Raw genomic sequence first — 17,072 nt, forward strand, 5'->3', positions numbered from 1 at the left:
TTAATAACTACAGAACGTATACAAATAACTGACCAAAGTCCTAACCCTGTTTATCGCTGTATTGCAGGTCAATATTTTTTAATTTTTTTGATTCGGTACACTAAAAGAGCAGGAACAGCTGCCTTATTTCACTGATTTTTTTTAGGTATTTGAACAAATATTTTGAACACTTCTCTGCGTTTCATAGAAATTTCAAAATTAAAAACATATTGACCTGCAATACACGATACACAGAGTTTATATTCCAAATTTCGTTTCTTCATCTTACTGTTTACACAGTTACGTAACGCAGAAACAATCAGATAATTATCATGTTAATTTTTTAATGTTTTTTTTTTTCTATCAAGAATTGGACATTTTAACATCCTGAAAGAAATACACGTTACAATTAACAGCATCTTCGAATTTTGAATATCTCGGCTTTAGCCATATGTAAATATTATATATATATATATATATATATATATATATATATATATATATATTTATATATATATAATATAACTACTTAATTTAATCACATGAAATTAATATACGAAAGTATAGATTTATGCGTAAACTTAAAGTATTCACTTCAAAATGCTCAATACGTAGGTAGAGCTAGTTAGTAATTTATGAAATATATATGGCGATTAAGTTACACTGAATATTCGGCGTTTCATCAACTGTAGGACTCCTCAGGCTTATGGGCGAATTCTGTGGTTGTTTATCGTTTTTATATGCTCCTCTCCTATTCAGATTTTAGTTAGCCAATCAGCTTTCTAGTATCCACCGCGCCCCTTCCTATCAGCCAATGGACATGCATTTTATCGGACAAAGGATCTGTTTTAAAATAGGTTAGTGTTGTTTTTATTGTTAATTTATATATAAATATATATATGTATATATATGTGTACATACATATATGCACATATATATATACATATATATATATATACATATATGTGTGATCGTTTATGTATATTCATGTTTATTTAATTTATTTATTTGTTTATTTTCTATTGTTTTGTTAGTTTTAAAACTATTTTATATCGCTATCCTAGAGTAAATTTTATTTTGTGAACACAGTTGTTTGCTATTTCACGCATTAGCCTGAGGAGTCCTAGAGTGGGTGAAACGCCGAATATTCAGTGTAGCTTAATCGACATATATATTTTATAACTTACTATATATATATATATATATGTGTGTGTGTGTGTGTGTGTGTGTGTGTGTGTGTGTGTGTGTGTGTGTGTGTGTGTGTGTGTGTGTAAATATTATAAATTTCGCTGCACTTTAAATTAACCGCTAAGTGGGAAAGTTGCCAAAAACGAACTAAGCGAAGTCAGTGAGTCCGTTGTTCGCGTCACTGAGCCATGTCTGACACACCGCTGGCATGAATGAAGCTGGCTGCATTTATTTTCCTCTCTTTAAGTCGTCCATTCATCGATTTACAATTCAGCGAGGCCGAAGCCATAAGAAGACGCAGAGAGACAGACGGGCTTGTCGGGTAGTAAAAGTTTCTTTTGAAATGGCCTCTCGCCAAAAACACTACCTGGCCTGTCGTAGCGACTGCTCCACAGCCCGAAAGGTCACTACCTTTTACGGAGGAGGCCCCTTATTCTTGGCGCCAGAGGTCGAATTTATTATCGGGAACGGACAATCATTCGGAAATCTTATGTGCTCGGCAGCAGCAAACATATATAATTCCGTGGCGTAATTCAATTAACGTTTGCAAACATTATTTAGAGATCAAAGTCGAGAAGATTTTATTTATTGATGAAGAGGAAGAAACTAACGATTTGTCTCGACTGCTAAATTTGGTTCATATATTACAAGAATAAATTGGTTATGTGCAGTTTTCTCTCAGTCTCTGCTTTTGTTTTCATCCATCCTCTCGCTACACCTCTCTCTCTCTCTCTCTCTATATATATATATATATATATATATATATATATACAGTGCTGTAAACTGACACCCGCCAAATCTATAGCTCGCCTATTAATATCATCTAGAATAGATGTCATATACCTATATGGAATATTACAAGGACATATAAGGCGATGAGTCGATTTTCATTATTTCAACAGTGTTCAATATCTAAATATCACAAGGACTCATGGCGCAGTGGTTAGAATACTTGTTAAAATCAATTGTAAAAAGTGATATGCTCATTAAGGTTAACGGTTCAATCCTCAGTGTGGGCGACCGAAAAATACAATTGCGAATTGCTTAGGACCTCTATCCAGTTATGGCTGACGGAACAAGAGCACGCTATCCCCGTGAAGTAAATAAAGGGTTCCGCTCGAAATTCCGTCTAAATTCCCGATGTCGACAGAAACATTCCCGAGTTCGACAAGATACACCTAAAGAAGGTCGGAGGTTACATCGATCGAAACGTTGTGAAAATCAGACTCAAGGTGAGAACATTAGTCCGATGAATCCAAATAGTATGTATAACCAATCCTCATCTCAAAAATTCAGAAACGTATCTAAATAGAGTTAGTTAATAATTATGGGAATATATGTATGACAATTGTGTTACAGAAAATCTTACACATTTCATATCCAATGGTGATTTTCTGGTTTTCCATACTATTATTAGGTGATTGGGTAATCTTTGTCTAATAATTACAGAAACAGCTAGCTATACTGGTTGTATACATTGTTTTCAATACAGAACGGACGCGATAAATGTAATGTTTAGATGGCTTAAACAACGAGTCGACTAAAACATGGAGTTTTAAAATCTGTCGTTTGAAGCAAAAAAAAATATTACTTACATAAATGCTATGTCGAATGTAAAAATATATCCCAATTTTACGAGGATTCATCGAGTAGAAAGTTATATATAGTTTATAGACATTTTTACAGAAAATTAGGGTAAAATTGCATTTTTATATATGTTTTAGACCGTAGATTGTAAGGGATACAACTCAGATTGCTTTTTTTTACCATCTTAATGCTAGCCATATAGTTTAGCCGACGTCGTTAGAGTTTTTATTTTACTAAAAACAACAAAAGCAGTTGTTCGACTCGATGAATCTTCGTAATTTTTCGATATATTACTATTTTCCATATAAAAATTGGTACTAGAGCACTTATTGATCCATGCTGAAATAATTTTTATTTCCAAAACCAGTCTTAAAATAGGGAGGGGAGGGTGTTTTGTAGTTAATCTGTACTTTAACTTCACAATTTAATAAAAACAGACATCATAAAACTTTAATTAAACTTGAAAATACTATTTAAAAAATAGCGCGGATCAATAAGTGCATTAGCACCTAAAAATTAAGTGAATAATATTGTTTTTACTTAAAAGGGCATATCTTATACAAGCCCCGCTCCGCGATGCATATGAATTAGAAACAGAGGTACTTCATTGAATTCCATGCAGGAAAAAAAGACAACCGATCATTATTCATCGGTGCCTACTTAATATTTACAAAGTCGATGCAGTTTATGTTAGAACAGTTAAGGGATGGATTCCCTGATTTCAGAGTGACAACAGAGATTGAAATGACTAAGCGCGCTTCGGACGTCTATATACAGGCACCACACCTCGCTGGTAAAAAGTGCATTAAGTATGGTGCTGCCTATGTAGAAAAATGTATTCTGAAAACAAAAAGGTCGCTCGTTATAATGGTACCTCTCCCGCTTTCGTAGCTCTGTACCAAAGCCGCTGTCGTGTATTCAGCAGCAGAAACCGTATAACACGTATACCAATGACCTTGCCGGTGCGCAAGCTGACGTCATAGCGGAGAAAAAAGAAGGAAAATTAAAAAGGAGTAAGAAAATACACGCATGCGTGAAAGCGACGGAAGAGCATGTGTGTGGCAAGAATTTGAAAGGACGAGTCAGTGCGAGAGGAACTTCTAAAAAATAATACAATCTGAACTTTGAACAAAAATATGGTCGGACGACCGCGTACTGTTAAACGAGCTGCAGACTTAACAGCAAAAAGAAAAAGAGGAAGAAGACACCACGTGGTGAGAGTACCAGCAAGTCGCACCAGCGTAAGATGGACGTGTGACCACGTGGTGATGCGTGAGAGACTTTTAAAGTATTATTTTAATTAACTTTGTGCACAAAAATACATTTACATACGTGGGTATTAAAGCTAAGCAAAGTCACGTATATTAATTTATATTAAATAATATGATGATAATCCGTTTCATTAAAACAGTTATATTCCTTGAATGTAATTTTACCGACCATTAGTCAATTCCCAATTAATATAAATAATAATTATTGCTCCCGAGAATAAATAAAACTGTTTATTATTATTATTATTATTATTATTATTATTATTATTATTATTATTATTATTATTATTATTATTATTGGCTCACAAGGAGCTTTCACACAGGTCATTAAAGATCTCTCCTTAAAAACAAACGTGTGGTGTTCTCTGGAAACTGAGTGACAACAAGTCTCACCAAATTTCCAGTACTCTTCACCTCTTTAGATAATCTTTGCAAATGGATTTGCGTTACTCCAACAGCCGCTTACCATTGAGTTCTCGCTGGCAGCGGCCATTAGTCTCCATTGGAATTTGTCCAGCGGAGGTCTGATCAGTGATTTCTCCTCGGTCTTTCCATCCTCCTTGACCCTTCTCGGTTATATGGTATCACTCTTTTGGGAGAAGAATGGGGCAAGGAGATGGGATAGCGAACATAGGTATGCAGCTTTAATGTTCTTGGTTCCATGTAAGCCTTCTTCATGTTTTGCCTCTGTAGATGTTTGTTTGGTCCACCCATGTGACTCGTGCGTATTAGTTTTGCATTCAAGGGTTTCCTTAATATTTCAGCTGTTTCCATTATCGTTATTTATTGTGTCTTCCCAGTCATTCCTCTGATTCCAATTTCTCCCATTCTTTTTTCAAAGCTTTTTGGGTTGGTTGGTTGGTTGGTTGTTTTTGTTTTACGGCATATCAACCCTTTTCGGGTTATTTAATGCCGAATCAAAAGATTTTTGAAGAAAACATTTTTAATAGAATATATTTGTTGTTTTCAAGTCGGTTTCTATTTAACCCATAGTTGGAACCCTAACAGGTACTACCACTCTGAGTCAGATTGGACCTGGGAGCAATGGTAATTAAAAGGTTGCTCCACACTCCCCAAAGCCCTCAAGCTGGGGCCTCACCACTGGATATAGTTTAAGGTCATATCCAGGACCCCCATTGAGGGACTTTTACCCTCTGCAGGGGGCAGTCGGTGTATTCTAATGCCCCACCGACAGGGCCAAAGCTTTTTGGGATTGTTCCTAGTGCTCCTACTATTATAGGTATTATCCTGATTTCCATCATCATCCATATCATTTTTCATCAAGCTAGCTCTGTGTATTTGTCTCCCCCCTTTTTCTTTGATAAGCTTTTTTATGTTCAACTGTAAGAGCAAAGTCTAAAATTTGAAAGTTTTTTTTTTTTGTTAATTATTACGACATCCGGTCTTCTTGCTTGGATGAGTTAATCTGTATTATTATTATTGACTCGCAAGGAGCTTTCACACAGGTTTTCAAAGATCTCTCATTGGAAACAGCCTGTGGTGTTCCCTGGAAGCTGAGTGACAACAAGCCTCCCCGGATTTCCAGTACTCTCCACCTATTTCGATAGTACTTGCAAATTGATTTGCATTATCGCAACATCTGCATACCACTGATTTCTAGTTGGCAGCGGCTATTGGTTTTAACTGGAATTTGAGTGGCAATAAGCCTCTCCAAGGTTCCAGATCTCTTCCCACTTATCCAGCGGAGATCTGGTCAGTACTCTCTCTTCGGTCTTTCCTTCCCCCCTTAACTCTACTTCGCTCTTTATTCTCACTTTTTGGGAGGTTGGGGTTGGGGTTGGGGGGTCAGTTATGTGGTAATAGAGGGGTTAGAGAACTTATAGACATGCGGCTTCAATGAACTTGGTTTCATGCGGTGCTTCATATTTTGCCTCTGCAGCAGTTTGTTTGGTGCAGGCTTGTTGTTGCTGTGTGTTAGTCTCCAAATCCAAGGGTACTCCTTAATATATCAGCTGTTTTCGTTGTATTCTTTCTATTCATTCCTCTGATTCCAATTTCTCCTATTCTTTCTTTCCAAGTTTTTCGAGATTGTTCCTAGTGTTCCTACTATTATGGGTATTATTTTTATTTTCTTCATCTTCCATATCCCTTTCTACTCTCTGGCTAGCTCTGTGTATTTTCTCCGTTTTTTTTTATTATTATTATTATTATTATTATTATTATTATTATTATTATTATCATAAGTAGTAGTAGTAGTAGTAGTAGTAGTAGTAGTAGTAGTAGTAGTAGTATAACTCTAGTATTGATAAAAGAACTCTTCATTCAAATAAATCTATTTTTCGATATAAAAAAAACATTCATTATCTTTGAGGGGATTAACTGAAGATTACTCAATAAGTTATTGGAAATCTCCGATCATTTTTTTTTTTACAAGATGAGAAGAAAACACAAAAGATAATTTGTTTTGCTTTATGGATTAAAGTTGATAAAAAATGAATTTCAATTTAAAATACACACAATAAAAGAAATATTTGTTTAATTAATTATACGGTGCAGTATCTTTGCAAATATTCTGCATTTTTTTCCCTTTTAATTACTTCGGTCATTTGTGTCTTTGTTATGTTTTCATAATCAACGCGTGGATTGTTATTAGTCAAGCTCTATCAAGACGGTTGTAAAATACAGGGTGGAAGCATAAAATTCTCGCCCTAAAGAAACCAATAGTACGGTTTTATTTTAAAACTATTATTGAAAAAAATCAATTCAGGTATTTGATTATGTAGTAGAGCTGACATCTATTCAATGTAGCTGCCTTTAGCGCCAAGTACCGCCTTGATACGGGTCCGGAACTGGAAGCATATCTTTTCCACAAGCGCCGGCAGGAGCTCGGCGAATACTCGGCGAATTTCGGCTATCAGGCTAGCTTTGTTGTTGTGAGAGGTCATGTTAGCGATGTTCTCGATTTATGACCAAACGAAGTAGTCCAGTGGGTTCAGGTCGGGGGGGGGGCAAGGTGGATAGTGACAGAAGGATAGATAGTAATATAACTACTTCTGAATCCAGTCTGAGTCTCTTTGCACTTGTCCTGCTGCAACACATAGAGTCTGCCAGCGACCATCTAATTAGATCAAGGGATAACTATACTCTTTAGTACAGCTAGGAACACTTGGGTGTTGACTTTGAAGATGTGAGGTGGCACGGTGTTACCCTCTCTTTAAACCACACTAAAGACAATAACCATGGCCGGAGACTTTATTATGATCACCCTGGGCACGTCTTCGTAATTCCTGGTAATCAAGCGATGAATTTTGAGGGTGCTGGCAATGGTCCTGTTGTCATAACTTTGATTGATAGAGAACGTGAGTTGTACAGCAGCGAATCTCTGATACCACTTGTTGTCACTTGCAGACATAATAGAAGGCTCCCATCTGGCGAACTAGTAAATGATCTGCAATAAAAAGAAAACCGGTTTTCATCAAACGGAAATGGAATCATGTCGTTTTTTCTATGGCGACAATTTTATTGTTCCACCCTGTAAAATCTCGTTTGAATTATATCAGCTTAGATATACATTTAGAACTGACTCCGCACGCGTCAGATCGCCTTCTTAAGAGTTATCAAATATGTTTATCGACATCGCAACAGCAAAAAACAGTTCTGATAATCTTAGGATTTCTTATTTAATAACACTAACCCTAACCCTAACCATAACTCTAACCATAACTCTAACCCAACATGAGAACTGTTCCCACGCTTCCTGCTTCCATGTTATACTATTCGGTCATATCAGTTGTCTATATATCATTTAATAACTTGCAGGACCAGTTTACCGACGTTTTCCGGTGTAAGCCTGCCCCACCCTCGCAAAAAAAGTAAACTACGGTTGTTGGTGGCAACTGAAAAATAGCGGACACTGGCGACCATAGCCGAAATGAAAACAATCTGGCTTACACTGGCGATTAATGCATGTTTGAGGCGATAATATGCAGGTACTCTTTGAATTTAAAGAAAAAAGCAATTAAGGTAACGCGTAAATCAGTATGAATTAAAATAAAATTACAAAAAATACTCCACTAGAATAATAATTGAAAGGAAAAACAGAAGTTTTGGAGGCTCACAAAAATACATGTGCATACATGAGTACAAAAGCTAATTCTTAGTGTATATGGACTAGCTGTTTCTATTTGTTGTTTAAGTCTGTCTCTTCGTTTAAACTCTTCTACAAATAGAATTAAAGTCAAATCTAGTTTTATGTCGTTATTAACGTATAAAACAAAGCAATTTCGACACTTTTCACTTCACTTCTTTAAGCGTTTCGAATTGACATTCCAAACATCCCCATGTAAAGACCGGCTTTCGGAGTAGACAGCCCCCTTTTTGGGGAGGAATAATTTCCCCAAATTAAACCGCGATAATCGTTTTCAGTATATCAACCCGCAATTGTTTCAATACATTGGAGGGGTGGCATTGTTGGTAGTAATGACGTAGATTTGTTTATCGCGCATGCGTACAAACATGTCAGCCATTGAATTACAGTGCATAAAACAGGTCTTTATATCTATATAAGTACTTGCCTCCGCAAAATTTGAAAAAGATTTTCTTAATCAGGATAGTCGGAAACCTAGAAAAGTCGTCATTCTAAAAAGAAATGGAGAGGTGAACATAATGTGTGAATTTACCACCTTCCAGAGCGCGCTCCAAAAAGTTTACGTATGCGAAATCTCAGGAATCAGCCCGGAAAAGAACATTTTTGCTAACACATTTACGTTTTTTTTTGGGGGGGGTGATTTATTTTCAAATATATTTAAGTTTTTTAATGTGCTTTATTTAAATATACTTTATTAAAATATAATTCATTAAAACTTTCGCAATCTATTACGACCGTCGCTGATTTAAAAAAAATAAATCTTTACGAGATATCATCTACTGGGTTCGTTGTAATTATGCTGTTTGAATTTATTTTTTTAATATATGTGAAATATTCACATTTTAAAACTGATAAACTATTTTCTGTTACATATTCACATTTTTGAAACTGTTAAAACTTTTTTTTAAAATGTGACACATCCATTGTTTTCTTTTTATGTTTCTGTAAATAAAGCGTTTAAAATATTTAAACAGTATGACAAAATATATAGCATATTAACTTAAACATTATTTGAAAGATATGCTATTTAAAATATAAAATTAATTGATAAAAAAGTTAAAGTATTTTTATATATTTTATTACAAGGGGGTGAGAAAATAAGCATAAAATACAGTTAACTACAAAAATAGTCTCCATGGAAGGTGCTCGTCTGAACTCCAATCTCTGGTCCCCCCTCGTCAATCCTTCACGAAAAACACCCGTCTAGCTGAATCCACTGTGAAAATTTTCCCCCACTCCATATCTGTGCCTAAATCAAAACGTGGATTCCATGAACAAAGCTTCTTTCTTAGAACTGCACGCCTGTGGAACTCTGTTCCGTCTGCCTGCTTCCCACCTGACTACAACTTAGATGTCTTCAAGTCCAACGTTAACAAATTCCTAATAAACCTCCCTCTTAAGTAAACACTTCATTAAATCTCCACACCAACATACTGTACTTGCAATAACCTTATCCCTGAGTGGCTTCCGGGCCTTGATAAGTGGTGCCCACCGTGTAAAAAAAAGAGTTTAACATATATAGCTGAACCATTTATTTTTAAATCGGTGGTGATCGTAATAGATTGCGCAGGTTTAAATGAAGTATATTTAAATAAAGTGCATTAAAATCGTTACTATGTTTGAAAAATGTAATCAGTTACTGGAACAAATGTATAACGCGTACAAGTGAGAGTGAGAGGAAATAAATGTTTGTTGGTTTTTGTTCGGCATAAAAAATGTAAAAAGCGAGCGAGAAAGAGAAAAGTTACGTTCTCTTCGAAGACGTTTACTAACGACATTTTTAATTAGTTATGTTGGGAAATGACGATATTAAAGTGATTAAAAATACGGACTAACACCAGTCTCCAGTCTAGTTAGTTTCACATACAGATTTCACTACTTATGTTATAAGTATGGGCGATATACAGGGTGAAACTAAAAGATGGTTGCCCTAAATAAAATCTTTCTGTCACTGTATTTTAAAACTTTTATAGAGAAAAAACAATCAAGGTAACTTAGTTACATAGATGAATTGACATCTATTTACTTTAACCGCTTTCAGCCTCAATCACCGTTTTGATACAGGTCCAAAACTGAGAGCATGCTTTTTCCACAAGCGCCGGGGTAAGCTCGGTGAATACTCAGCAGATATAAGTAATGAGACTGGTTTTGGTATTGTGGAAGGTTGTTTTGGTGATGTTCTCTATCGGAACAAGTGGCCCAGGAGGAAGAGCAGTGAAAGAAAGGTACAAATCCGTAGCACTCCTACTGAAGTCAAGCCTGGGTCTCTTTAGACTGTTGGTTGGAACCGACTCCTGTTGCAACGTCTAGAGCCCACAACCCGTCACCTAATTGCACCATCAGATCATCACGCTCTTCAGCACATCCAGGAACACTTTGGTATTGACTTTCAAGCCGACTTCGAAATGTTATGTGGGATTGTGTGTCCCTCACTTAAAACCACACCAAAGACAATAACTGTGGCCAGAAGCTTTGTTTCCATCACTCTGTGCACGTCCCTGTAATTCGTGGCAATCCAGGGATGCGATTTGAGGGTGCTGGCAATGGTCCTTTTATCATAACTTTGATCGATAAAGAACATGAGATGTACAGCGGCGCATCTCTGGTCTCGCTCGTTGAACATTGTGTCACTTTCAGACATGAGAGAAATCTCCTATCGCTCTTGGGATTTGTACATAACTGGCCAACTAGAGGAAAGAATACCGGTTGTCATCAAACAGAAATGGAATCATGCGGTTGTTCTGTGGCGACAATTTTATCGTTCCACCCTGTAGATTACACCAATTTTAAATATATATTTTAGGTTAGAAATTGAAAAGTTAAGGAGGAGGCATTTAAAGGGGGTAGAGGTTGAGCATTAAAAATGTTAAATACAAAAAACAAAGGGTACAAGGAAGGGCCGAAATTTGCAAGAAAAATATTTAATAAGTGAAAAATATAAGCATGATAGTAAGTGAAACTAAGAATAAAAATAGTGAATAATAATAGATATATACTTTTTATTTGTTTTTTTTTATATAAGCATATAGTACTGTTTCGTTGTATCACAACTAACCAATGCCGCTAGGTTAGCACTTTTCCCTAGCTGGGGATGGGATGGAACACACAACCATCGTTTTGATAGTCGGCAGTTCTACCTATCAGCCTATGGGTTCGGTGTTCGCAGGTGGCCTCAAACAATGTCTATTTATAGACAGTCGCCCACCGCTTTTACAGTGCTTGAGCCGCTTGTTTATTTACAAATAAATAAACAGCGAGCCTCTATTTATATATATATGTGTGTGTGTGTGTGTGTGTGTGTGTGTGTGTGTGTGTGTGTGTGTGTGTGTGTGTGTGAATAAAAAGGAAACACCTACAAGAGTAAAAACAAAAATAAAATCAACGTTTCGTCCCTATTTCAGGGGGCATCATCAGGATTTCTAGGTGAGGATGTACAGGAAGACGGTCATATATCACATGCAAAAGAGATGTCCAGTTCTCCAGAACAGAAAGAGAACTGAACTTCTCCTCTTTCGCATATGACCGTCTTCCTGTACATCCTCGCCTAGAAATCCTGATGATGTCCCCTGAAATAGGGACGAAACGTTGATTTTATTTTTGTTTTTACTCTTTTAGGTTTTTTCTTTTTATTCACATAACGTCTAAAGCATCGTTTATATCTTGCTTTATTTTATTCATATATATATATATATATATATACTTGTTTATTGTTATATAAACATGCTCACATCCCGCTGCTACAAATAGCCACTTGTTTCAATCAAACAACAGATATCATCAGGCAGCGACTTGACTATTCAAAAGTTCAATGAATAAGCTTATTCAGGTTATTCATTGAACTTTTGAATAGTCAAGTCGCTGCCTGATGATATCTGTTGTTTGATTGAAACAAGTGGCTATTTGTAGCAGCGGGATGTGAGCATGTTTATATAACAATAAACAAGTATATATATATATATATATATATATATATATATATGTATATCATTATGGGGATAGACATTCTGTCCCTTTTTCTCAAAGTAAACACTATTGAAATGGAAAAGGTGGTTGACTTTCCAATTCTATTTCAAATATGTCGAAGTCAATAATATATTTCATTTTCTTTCCGGTTTTTCAATTTCATTTTAATTGAAGTTTCTGATTTGGACCATTTTGTTTAACGCCAAGCAGAGAAAATATTATTTATGAATATCACATTTGTGAATAATGCACGACGAGCATCCAAATGATAATTAGATTTCACTTTTTTTCTATTATCGGTTTTGGTGAAAAGACACACAGGTTCAGAGTCAGAAATGCCAGCATGCATGATGAATCGGGAGAAGAAATATTTCAAAATTCATACTTATTGGGTCAAAATTTTAGGATATTATTCTGTACAATTATCCATATATATATATATATATATATATACATATATATATATGTGTGTGTGTGTGCGTGTGTATGTACATACGAACATATACACACACGAGCGCATGAACACAAACACACACATATATATTTCAAGTTATTAAATTAATTTTTTATTTTTCACAATCTCTTTTATATCTCTCTCTCCCTTACCACACACACACACACACACACACACACACACACACATATATATATATATATACATATATATATATATATATATTACGCTCTAATTTTTATGATTTCTTTATACTTGAGCACTTTGCTGGAGTTTTCTGCTCATGGACCTTACAAAAGCATATATATATATATATATATATATATATATATATATATATATATATATATATAAAGATTACACGTTAATAGGGATAGACACAACGGTTTTTACTCATTTTCGGAAAATTTTACATACAATTGTTTCAGCCCCCAATGTTGGCATAGAGAGATATAATTTTTCATCAAATTATAACTTGCACAGCTTCGGTTTTATCAGTGCGTTAAAAAAAATGACAATACATCAAAAGTTGTTTTCCACTCCCCGACCAGGCCGTCTCTAGTTAATACAGTCGGGATTCAATTTTTAAACCAATAGGAATAGCTACATGATTACCAACAATTCTTTCATAGAAACTGTTTTTCCCTCGTTTTTGCAGGTAGCATTTAAACAGAAGATTAGATAATCTGTAAAAGACACAGAGACTAAGAATACTTTCACCTATACGACCACCTTTACAACTCAACGTCACTACTTACCAAGCCAACTACTTGTCGTGCATCACTGACGTTCTTGGCGGATGAGGAAGGAATCCCAACGGTTGTGCAGCGGATGAACCAGCACTGCAATGCCGACGCGGTCAACAAGGGTGATATACAACTCGACTCGGGTCCGCCTCAGCCATCGGATGCGGCTGATTGCATGTGTGCAGACTCTCCTGGCCAGTCCTTGCCTCGGTACTTTTGCTTTCAGCAGAAAGGGAGCTAGCAGTACTGGGCAAGCTGCTTATTCCTTCTTTGTCTAGGCTGGGAGAGAGGTGAAAATCCTGTGGAGATGGAGTGAGGACGTACCGGCCGGTTTGATGAAGATCGGTATGTTTGGAGAAGTGTGGTATCAGGCGCAGCCGATGCCATTTGAGATCAAAGCATTGCTGCTTGGGAAGCAAAAAGGAGCGCGAGTACGAGCGCCACTACCCGGATTTCCTGCCATCAGGTGTCACATTTGCGGCCGGAGTTTCAGAGTTCCGATCGGACACACATCGCACCTTCGACACGCACACTAACCGACCTCCGCGTCATCGTCGAAATTGACGGACTGCTCGAGAGAGAGAGAGATAAAAGATATATTTTTTTTAAATATAAATACATTTTCTAAGAATTCGTAACCCAAATGATTTCTTCAATGTTTTGGTTTTTGTTCATACATTCTTATGCAATTCCGTTTTTGTTTTTGTTTTTTTTTGCATTAATACCAGCCTTCATAAACATTCGTATGATCGAAGAACAAAACAGTTGTATGTCTGCAAAATTTAAAGAAAATATATACTCCTATATATGTGTTTTGTGGGTGTGTATTGCTATTCAAATTAATAACCCGTTTTATTTTTTTTTAAGAATATACAAACATGTTATATATGGGTCATGGAATTGCATTCATCTGCAAAAGATCTAGCTAATTTGCATATTCTTTTAAACATTCATTTTAATTAATTATCTATTAGTTTTTTTTTTCGGTTTACTCATGGAATGATCATCTTTAGTTAAATACTACGTTTAATTATAGTTATGCAGACATTTTACTTGATTTATATTTGTGTAATATTTGCGTAAAAGGGTTAAAGTAAACACAAACCTTTTTCTATAAATATTTATGTATGTATATATATATTTGTTTGTATGTATGCATATATATATTTGTTTTAAAAAAATTGCCTACCAAACTCTTTTGTCAGGGGTTGGTCTACAGACATGAAGCTTAATATATAGGATATTCGAACCAATCCGAAACTTTATATTTGGGTTTTAGTCGGGAAAAATCGGTGCAAAAGTGTGAAAATTAAAAAAAAAAATTGGAATTTGCCAAATGAAGGCTGAGCAGCGACATCACGAATATGCATGCGTAACATAGTAGCTATTAGTTCCTGCTTTAGTTTTTAGCCTTGCAGCAAACATGTCTTCATAGCTACTGCATTAACATCAATGGATAAAGTAAATCGTAAACTGAACGTTTTGATTTCGATTCTCGGTAGTGGCGCACGAGTCATTTTTATTTAACTTTTTATAACATTACTATATATTGGGTGCAATATAATATAATAATAAATACGAAATCTGCATTAATCAAAATATCATATCTAAGTGTATTTTACGACCGGGCAATGCCGGTCTACCTGCTATATTTTATAAAACCTTATATCTAGAATTCTTATTCAAATCTACAACATAGTTCGTTACATACTTTTGAATGATTGTTTCTAGTTTATTTTTAGATGAGGATTTATAATTCATTTTTGGATTATTAAGACTACTATTCTCACTCTGAGTGATATTCTAGCAACGACTATTGGCACAACGGATGAAATAGTAAGTTATAAGTTCAATTCCTTGCACGGGCGATACTAAGAATACTGTTGCGAATTACTTAAGACGTTGACCAAGTAATGGCTGACGAAACGAGAGCATGTTGTCCCCGTGATTTTAATAAAAGGTTTCGTCTGACATGCTGGCCGAACCATTGTGAAAATAATAAAAATCCGAGCAGTCATTTGAATAATTCAAATAATACAAATGTTTTTCATTCTATTATATGTGTTAATATAAATGTTTAAGGGGTCATAAAGGAAATTGAACTTCATGAAATGCATTTCTATATTCTATTACTGTGGATAAAATTAAATTCAAATTAGGTAGATGTGAACGTTTAATGGGGAAGTTGTATTTATAGTTTGGCCTGTCACACGTACAAGTATTTAGTGCATCTATTGAAATCTATTTTAAAATTAAAAAAAAAAAAACTTATATGAGTTTTCAAAACGGGCTTCTGTTTCATGATAACGTTTTTCATGAAACTAAATTAAACTTAATATTACCCACGTGACGTATAATAGACCGACCCCACGTGACGTATAATAGACCGACCGTAGTTGTTGCTAGTTCAATATATAGAATTAGAATGTGGAGCTCAATGTTATAAGATTAGAAGTTATTAGAACACAGGCAGGTTGTTTGCTTATAAAAAAGTGTCATTACAAAATAAGAGAAACGGGTTGAACAGGCAGAGTATTCGTTGACATAGCCTGATTTGGATCCCCCACGTCACTTAATGATTGGTGGGAAACAATTGTGGAGGAAAATTGAAATGAGTGCGCGGAAAGTCTTTATCGGAAGCAGATCGGAAAACAGTTTGTCTCCGATTCCAAGAAGATAGACCGGGAGACTTTTTTTTACAAAAGCATCACCACTTATCAAGGCCCAGGGGCCACTCGAGGATAATGTTTAAAGAGTGTACAGTAGTCAATTGGACAATATAGTAATTGTCAGTAATCGAAATCCAGTAAATTTGTTAACAAGGGGAACGGCTTATCAAGAAGTTGTTTACATTAGACTTGAAGATAAGCATATTGTAGTCAACTGGAAAGCAGGAAAACGGAATACAGTTCCACATGCGTGTAGTTCTAAGAAAGGGGCTTTGTTTATGAAATCTACGTTTAGGTTTAGGCATAGATAAAGAGTGGGGGGATTATTGATAGTGTTTTCAGCTAGACGAGTGTTTCTTGTGAAAGTTTGGCGAGGAGGGACCATAGATTGAAGCTTAGTCGAGCACTTGCCATGAAAATAACGACAAAGCAAAGAAAAACTCGCTACATCTCTTCTGTGAGAAAGAGGTTGCAGGGAAGAAAAAAGGACATCTTCTATTAGGCTAAGAAGTCTATTTTGAACTTTATCAAGGCATGGTTAGCTGCATCTAGCAGATCCTGCCCAGATGTGGCAACAGTACTCCATCTTTGGACGAAGTTGAGTCTTATATAGATGGAGAATTGTATCAGCAGTTATATATCTACTAGATCGATAGATGGATCCCACCATTTTTCCAGCGGTTTTGGCAACAGATTTGATGTACGTGTTCCATTTCAGATCAAGAGTTAAGGGCAAGCCCAGAAGCTTGTCAAAACATGAGGCATCCCCAAGTGGAAGCAAAGAAATAGAAATAAGTGTTCCGCTAAAACTATAAACTATAGCAAAATATAAACTCTTCACCTTCCTTCTAATGACGAGAACCCTCTATGGAAAATGATGGTGACTGCAGTCTTGTAGAACTTCTTCTTGCTAACCGTTTATTTTCCTACCTATAGCATTTGCCTTTCAATGGTAAGGTCACTAGGCATCTCTTGTCTTTCCACTCACCATATTTCGTCCTTGTATGTATTTTTTATATTTTCACCCTGTGTCATCACGCTTTGTCTGGGGCGGGGGGTGATTTCTTTTAAAAGAAACACAAAAGAAAAACGAGTACAAATTATCTT

Source organism: Euprymna scolopes, chromosome 16, assembly GCF_053919585.1.
Source record: "Euprymna scolopes isolate OS-2025 chromosome 16, ASM5391958v1, whole genome shotgun sequence".
Classification (NCBI taxonomy): Eukaryota; Metazoa; Mollusca; class Cephalopoda; order Sepiida; family Sepiolidae; genus Euprymna; species Euprymna scolopes.